Source organism: Heterodontus francisci, chromosome 9 (genome assembly GCF_036365525.1).
Source record: "Heterodontus francisci isolate sHetFra1 chromosome 9, sHetFra1.hap1, whole genome shotgun sequence".
Taxonomy (NCBI): domain Eukaryota; kingdom Metazoa; phylum Chordata; class Chondrichthyes; order Heterodontiformes; family Heterodontidae; genus Heterodontus; species Heterodontus francisci.
This window is the reverse complement of record NC_090379.1, coordinates 91,192,937-91,201,606: the sequence shown is the minus strand read 5'-3', so window position 1 is coordinate 91,201,606 and position 8,670 is coordinate 91,192,937.

The window sequence follows — 8,670 nt, the reverse complement described above, 5'->3', positions numbered from 1 at the left end:
TTCAGCGAATGGGTTCCAGACCCCCACCACCCTCTGGGTTATAAACATTTTCCTCATCACCCCTCTAATCTTTCTATCAATCACTTTAAGTCTATGCCCCCTAGTCACTGACCTCTCTGCTAAGATAAATAGGCCCTTCACCTCTACTCTATCCAGGCCCCTCAAAATTTTGCACATTTCAATCAGATCTCCCTTCAGCCTTCTTTGTTCCAAGGAGAACAATCCCATCCTATCCAATCCTTCCTCATAGCTGCATTTTTCCAGTCCCAGCAACATCCTCGTAAATCTCCTCTATACTTTCTCTAGTGCAATTACATCCTTTCTGCAATGAGGTGACCAGTACTCAAGTTGTGGTGTAACCAATGATTTATACTGTTCCAGCATAACCTCCCTGCTCTCATATTCTATATCTCGGCTAATAAAGGAAAGGATTCCATATGTCTTCTTAACCACCTTATCAGCCTGTCCCGCTGCCTGCAGGGATCTGTGGACATTTATTTTAAGGTCCCTCACTTCCTCTACACCTCTCAGAATTTTCCCATTAACTGTATATTCTTTTGCCTTGTTTGACCTCCCCAAATGCATCACCTCACACTTCTCTAGGTTGAATTTCATTTGCCACTTTTCTGCCCAGACCATCAATATCTTCCTGCAGCCGACAACTATCCTCCTCACTATCTACCTCACGGCCAATCTTTGTGTCGCCTGCAAACTTCTTGATCATGCCCCCCACATTTAGGTCCAAATCGTTAATATATACCACAAAAAGCAGGGGACTCAGTACTGAGCCCTGCGGAACACCACTGGAAACAGCCCTCCAGTCGCAAAAACACCAGTCAACAATTATCCTTTGTTTCCTGCCACTGAGCCAATGTTGTATTCACCGTGTTGTATTTCCTTGGGTCCCATGGGCTTCTATTTTTTTTTCACCAGTCTGCCATGTGGGACCTTATCAAAAACCTTGCTAAAATCCATGTAGACCACATCAACTGTACTGCCCTCATCTATCTTCCTTGTTACATCTTCAAAATATTTGATCAAGTTGGTCAGACAAGATGACAAGATCTTCCCTTAACAAATCCATGCTGACTATCCTTGATTAAGCTGTGCCTTTCTAAGTGACAGTTTATCCTGTCTCTCAGAATAGATTCCAATAATTTGCCCACTACTGAGGTTAGACTGACTGGCCTATAATTATTCGGTCTATCCCTTGCTCCCTTTTTAAACAGAGGTACAACATTAGCAGTCCTCCAATCCTCTGGCACCACACCTGTATCCAGTGATGACTGGAAAATGATGGTCAGACCTTCTGCTATTTCCTCTCTTTTTTTATTCATTCATGGGATGTAGGTGTCACTGGCCAGGCCAGCATTTATTGCCCATCCCTAATTGGCCTTGAGAATGTGGTCATGAGCTGCCTTCTTGAACCGCTGCAGTCCATTTGGGGTAGGTACACCCACAGTGCTGTTTGGAAGGAAGTTCCAGGATTTTGACCCAGCGACAGTGAAGGAACGGCGATATAGTTCCAAGTCAGGATTGTGTGTGACTTGGAGGGGAACTTGCAGGTGGTGGTGTTCCCATGTTTTCTTTTAACAATCTGGGGTACATTTCATCCAGCCCTAGCAAGGATGCTAATCCCATTAATACGTCCTCTTCCCCGATGATGATCACATCCAATATTTCACATCCCTCTTCCTGAACTACAATATCTGCATCATTCCCCCTCTTTTGTGAAGACAGACACAAGTATTCATTTAGAACAATACCAACATCTTCTGCCCCTGCACATAGGTTACCTTTTTAGTCTTTTATGGGCCCGACTCTTTCCTTAGTTATCCTCTGACTTTTAATGTGCTGATAAAACATCTTTGGGTTCACTTCAACTTTTCTTGCCAATATTCTTTCATGCCCTCTCTTTGGATTCCTAATTTCCTTTTTGATTTCACCCCTCCACTTTCTATACTCCTCTCGGCTTTCTGTAGTATTGAGTCCTTTGTGTCGGGCATAAGCTTTCCTTTTCGGCCTTATCTTACCCTGTAAGCTCTGACATCCATGGGGCTCTAGATTTGGCTGTCCCACCCTTTTACTTTGTGGGAACATGTTTGCTCTGAACCCCTTGAATCACCCCTTTGAATGCCTCCCACTGCTGACACTGATTTACCTTCAAGTAGCTATTTCCAGTCCACTTTCACCAAATCAACCTTCAGCTTAGTAAAATTGGCCTTGCTCCAATTGAAAACTCGAAATCTATTCTATCTTTGTCCTTTTCCATAATTATGTTAAAACTGATTGAATTATGATCACTACCACCAATATGCTCTCCCACTACCACTCCTTCCACCTGTCCATCTTCATTTCCTAAAATGAAGTCTAAAACTGCACTCTCTCTTGTTGGACTTGCTACATACTGGGCAAAAACATTCTCCTGAATGCACCTCAAGAATTCTGCTCCCTCAATTCCTTTCACACTAAAACTATCCAAGTTAATATTGGGGTAGTTAAAATCCTCTACTATTACTGCCCTATTGTTCTTGCACATCTCAGAGATTTGCCAACATATCAGATCTTCCATCTCCCTCTGACTGTTTGGGGGTCTATAGTACACTCCCAGCATTGTGATTGCCCCTTTTTTGTTCCTTAGCTCGATCTTCATTTGATGAACCTTCCAATGTATCTCTTCTCACAGCTGTAATAGTTTCTTTGACCAAAATTGCCACTCCCCCTCCTCTCTTATCCCCATCGCGTCTGAAAATCGTGCAACCAGGAACGTCGAGCTGCCATTCCTGTCCCTCCGTAAGCCATGTTTCTGTAATTACGATATCATCCTGCCATATGTCTATCTGTGCCACCAACTCACTGGCTTTATTTGCTATACTCCTTGCATTGAAATAGATATCCCTGAGCACTGCCAAACTTTTATTTTTATTTTCTGACCTTTGTTTCCTGTCTTCCAGACTCATCCATTAATTTTCTGCCTTCCATTTTCAGTCCATAATATCATTAGTAGCGTTCCTAATACTGAACATTTGTTCCTGCTGGATTGGGGCCGACCATGACTCATGGCCCTCCTGCCTTGGGCACTATGGCATTGGAAGGATGAATGAGAATGGACAGAGACTGCTTGAGTTGTGTACCTATCACAACCTCTGCATCACCAACTCGTTCTTTCATACTAAACCCTGTCACCAGGTTTCATGGAGACACCCAAGATCACGTCGTTGGCACCAGCTGGACCTCTTCGTCACAAGGCGAGCCTCTATAAACAGTGTTCAAATCACATGCAGCTTCCACAGTGCAGAATGTGACACTGACCACTCCCTGGTGTGCAGTAAAGTTAGACTCAAACCAAAGAAGCTACATCACTCCAAGCAGAAGGGCTGCCTGCGCATCAACACTAACAGAATTTCTTATTTACAGCTGTTGCATAAGTTTCTAAATTCACTTCAAAAAGCCCTTCAAAACACTGCTGCAGGAGATGCAGAGACAAAGTGGGCCCACATCAGAGATGCCATCTATGACTCAGCAATGACCACCTTTGGCAAACGTGAGAAGCAGAATGTAGAATGGTTTCAATCTCACTTTGAAGAGATGGAACCAGTCATAGCCACCAAGCACACTGCACTACTGAACTACACGAAAGCCCCCAGCAAGTTAACATCCTTCGCACTTAAAGCCGCCACAAGCACTGTGCAAAGAACAGCCAGGCGCTGTGCAAATGACTACCGGCAACACCTATGCAGTGTTATTCAGCTGGCCTCTGACACCGGAAACATCAGAGGAATGTATGACGGCATTAAGAGAGCTTTTGGGCCAACCATCAAGATCGCCTCCCCTCAAGTCAGGGGAGACGATTACTGACCAAAGCAAGCAAATAGACCACTGGGTGGAGCACTACCTAGAACTATACTCCAGAGAAAATTATGTCACTGATACTGCCCTCAATGACACCCAGTCTCTGCCAGTCATGGATGAGCTTGACGAATAGCCAACAAAATCGGAGCTCAGTTACGCCATCGATTCTCGAGCCAGTGGAAAAGCCCCTGGAAAGGGTGGCATTACCCCTGAAATAATGAAGTGTGCCAAGCCTGTTATACTCTCAGGACTCCATGAACTGCTTTGCTTGTGTTGGGATGAGAGAGCAGTACCACAGGACATGCGCGATGCCAATATCATCACCCTCTATAAGAACAAGGGTGACCGCGGTGACTGAAACAACTAATGTGGAATCTCCCTACTCAGCAGTGGGGAAATACAGGCCTCCCAGCAGCCAGCGGGAGGTAGAGGAGCAGATATGTAGACAGATTTTGGAAAGATGTGAAGGTAACAGGGTTGTGGTGGTGGGTGATTTTAACTTCCCCGATATTGACTGGGACTCACTTAGTGCTAGGGGCTTGGATGGGGCAGAATTTGTGAGAAGCTTCCAGGAGGGCTTCTTGAAACAGAATGTAGATAGTCCAACGAGGGATGGGGCCATTCTGGACCTGGTATTGGGGAATGAGCCCGGCCAGGTGGTCGAAGTTTCAGTGGGGGAGCATTTCGGGAGCAGTGACAATAATTCCATAAGTTTTAAGGTACTTGTGGATAAGGATAAGTGTAGTCCTCGGGTGAAGGTGCTAAATTGGGGGAAGGCTAATTATTACAATATTAGGTAGGAACTGAAGAATTTAGATACGGGGTGGCTGTTTGAGGGTAAATCAACATCCGACATGTGGGAGTCTTTCAAACGTCAGCTGATCAGGACCAGCATGTTCCTGTGAGGAAGAAAGACAAGTTTGGCAAGTGTCGGGAAGCTTGGATAACGCGGGATATTGTGAGCCTAGTCAAAAAGAAAAAGGAAACATTCGTAAGGGCTGGAAGGCTAGGAACAGACGAAGCACTTGAGGAATATAAAGACAGTAGGAAGGAACTTATGCAAGGAGTTAGGAGGTACAAAAGGGGTCATGAAAAGTCATTGGCAAACAGGATTAAGGAAAATCCCAAGGCTTTTTATACGTATATAAAGAGCAAGAGGGTAACCAGGGAAAGGGTTGGCCCACTCAAGGACAGAGATGGGAATCTATGTGTGGAGCCAGAGGAAATGGGCGAGGTGCTAAATGAGTACTTTGCATCAGTATTCACCAAAGAGAAGGACTTGGTGGATGATGAGCCTAGGGATGGGAGTGCAGATAGTCTCAGTCATCTCATTATCAAAAATGAGGAGGTGTTGGGTGTCTTGCAAAGCATTAAGGTAGATAGGTCCCCAGGGCCTGATGGGATCTACCCTAGAATACTGAGGGAGGCAAGGGAGGAAATTGCTGGGGCCTTGACAGAAATCTTTGCATCCTCATTGGCTACAGGTGAGGTCCCAGAGGATTGGAGAATAGCCAATGTTGTTCCTTTGTTTAAGAAGGGTGGCAATGATAATCCAGGAAATTATAGGCCGGTGAGCCTTACGTCAGTGGTAGGTAAACTATTAGAGAGGATTCTTCTGGACAGGATTTAATCCCATTTGGAAACAAACAAACTTATTAGCGAGAGACAGCATGGTTTTGTGAAGGGGAGATCGTGTCTTACTAATTTGATTGAGTTTTTTGAGGAAGTGAAGAAGATGATTGATGAAGGTAGGGCAGTGGATGTTATCTATATGGACTTTAGTAAAGCCTTTGACAAGGTCCCGCATGGCAGACTGGTACAAAAGGTGAAGTCACACGGGATCAGAGGTGAGCTGGCAAGATGGATACAGAACTGACTCGGTCATAGAAGACAGAGGGTATCAGTGGATGGGTGTTTTTCTGAATGGAGGGATGTGACTAGTGGTGTTCCGCAGGGATCAGTGCTGGGACCTTTGCTCTTTGTAGTATATATAAATGATTTGGAGGAAAAGGTAGCTGATCTGATTAGTAAGTTTGCGGACGACACAAAGGTTGGTGGAGTTGCGGATAATGATGAGGATTGTCAGAGGATACAGCAGGATATAGATCGGTTGGAGACTTGGGCGGAGAAATGGCAGATGGAGTTTAATCCGGACAAATGTGAGGTAATGCATTTTGGAAGGTCTAATGCAGGTGGGAGGTATACAGTAAATGGCAGAACCCTTAGGTGTATTGACAGGCAGAGAGATCTGGGCGTACAGGTCCACAGGTCACCGAAAGTGGCAACGCAGGTGGATAAGGTAGTCAAGAAGGCATACGGCATGCTTGCCTTCATCGGTCGGGGCATAGAGTATAAAAATTGGCAAGTCATGTTGCAGCTGTACAGAACCTTAGTTAGGCCACACTTAGAATATTGCGTGCAATTCTGGTTGCCACACTACCAGAAGGACGTGGAGGCTTTGGAGAGGGTACAGAGGAGGTTTACCAGGATGTTGCCTGGTCTGGAGGGCATTAGCTATGAGGAGAGGTTGGAAAAACTCGGATTGTTTTCACTGGAATGACGGAGGTGGAGGGGCGACATGATAGAGGATTACAAAGTTATGAGCGGCATGGACAGAGTGGATAGTCAGAAGCTTTTTCCCAGGGTGGAAGAGTCAGTTACTGGAGGACATAGGTTAAAGGTGCGAGGTGCAAAGTTTAGAGGGAATGTGCGAGGCAAGTTTTTTTACACAGAGGGTGGTGAGTGCCTGGAACTTGCTGCCAGAGGAGGTGGTGGAAGCAGATACGATAGCGACGTTTAAGAGACATCTTGACAAATACATGAATAGGAAGGGAATAGAGGCATATGGGCCCCAGAAGTGCAGAAGGTGTTAGTTTAGGCAGGCATCAAGATCGGCACAGGCTTGGAGGGCCGAATGGCCTGATCCTGTGCTGTACTGTTCTTTGTTCTTTGAAAACCTTCGCTCGAGTCGTTTTAAATAGACACCTGAAGCTGGCTGAGCATGTCTACCCTGAGGCACAGTGCGGCTTTCAAGCAGAGAGATCCACTATTGATCTGCTGTTCTCCCTTCACCAGCTACAGGAGAAATGCTGCGAACAACGGATGTCCCTCTCACATTGATTTCATAGACCTCACCAAAGCCTTTGACCTAGTCAGCAGACGTGGTCTCTTCAGACTACTAGCAAAGATCGGATGTCCACCAAAGCTACTAAGTATCATCACTTCGCTCCATGACAATATGAAAGGCACAATTCACCAGAACGGTGCCTCATCAGACTCCTTTCCCATCCTGAGTGGTGTGAAACAGGGCTGTGTTCTCGCACCCACACTGTTTGGGATCTTCTTCTCACTGCTGGTCTCTCATGTATTTAAGTCTTCAGAAGAAGGAATTTTCCTCCACACAAGATCAGATGGCAAGTTGTTCAACATTGCCCATCTTAGAGCAAAGACCAAAGTATGGAAAGTCCTCGTCAGGGAACTCCTCTTTGCTGACAATGCTGCATTAACGTCCCACACGGAAGAGTGTCTGCAGAGACTCATCGATAGGATTGCGGCTGCCTGCAACGAATTTGGCCTAACCATCAGCCTCAAGAAAACGAATGTCTGGGACAGCACATCAGAAATGTTCCACCCATCAATATCCGCAACCACACTCTGGAAGTGGTTCAAGAGTTCACCTACCTGGGCTCAACCATCACGAGCTACCTGTCTCTCGATGCAGAAATCAACAAGTGCATGGGAAATGCATCTGCTGCTATGTCCAGACTGGCTAAGAGGGTGTGGGAAAATGGCGCACTGACACGGAACACAAGAGTCCAAGTGTTTCAAGCCTGTGTCCTCAATACCTTGCTCTACGGCAGCGAGGCCTGGACAATGTATGTCAGCCAAGAGCGACGTCTCAACACATTCCATCTTCGCTGTCTTTGGAGAATCCTTGGCATCAGGTGGCAGGACCATATCTCCAACGCAGAAGTCCTTGAGGCAGCCAACATCCCCAGCATGTATGCCCTACTGAGCCAGCGGCACTTGTGATGGCTTGTCCATGTGAGCCGCATAGAAGATGGCAGGATCCCCAAGGACGTATTGTACAGCGCGCACGTGACTGGTATCAGACCCACTAGCCATCCATGTCTCCACTTTAAAGATGTTTGTAAACGTGACATGAAGTCCTGTGACATTGATCACAAGTCGTGGGAGTCAGTTGCCAGTGATCGCTAGAGCTGGCGGACAGCTCTCAAGGCAGGGCTGATGCGGGGCGAGTCAAAGAGACTCAGCAGTTGGCAGGAAAAGAGACAGCAGCGTAAGGAGAGAGCCAAGTGTGTAACAGCCCTGACAACCAACTTTACCTGCAGCACCTGTCTCTCGAGACAAGGCCAAAAAGGATTTTCACTTCTGATTTTGTCCCAACTGAGTCTACCCTCATGTCCCCATCCCCCTGCCAAACTAGTTTAAATCCTCCCTAACAGCACAATGGGTCCATCAAAAGCCATTGCACCAGCCCATCAAGAACTGAGATCTAAAGTTATATGAGTGAAACTAACATTCAATGAATGTTATTCATTGAGGTAATCATTTAGAAGAACAAAGGAGCCTTTACAGTTTAGCCATCAAGCAGTCTGGTTTCTATCCAACCACATGGTCAACATTGAAAGCTATCTTGAATTTCAGCACAAGGCTGAGAGACAGAGAGCGAGACCAGTTCCAACTAACATTTGAATCTTGCTGAGACAAGTTGAAAGCCAAGGGCAGCAGAGAATAGCCAGTGCCTTTTAAAAGAAGCTTCTCCTCCACCTGTGAAAACTGAACTAAGAACATCAG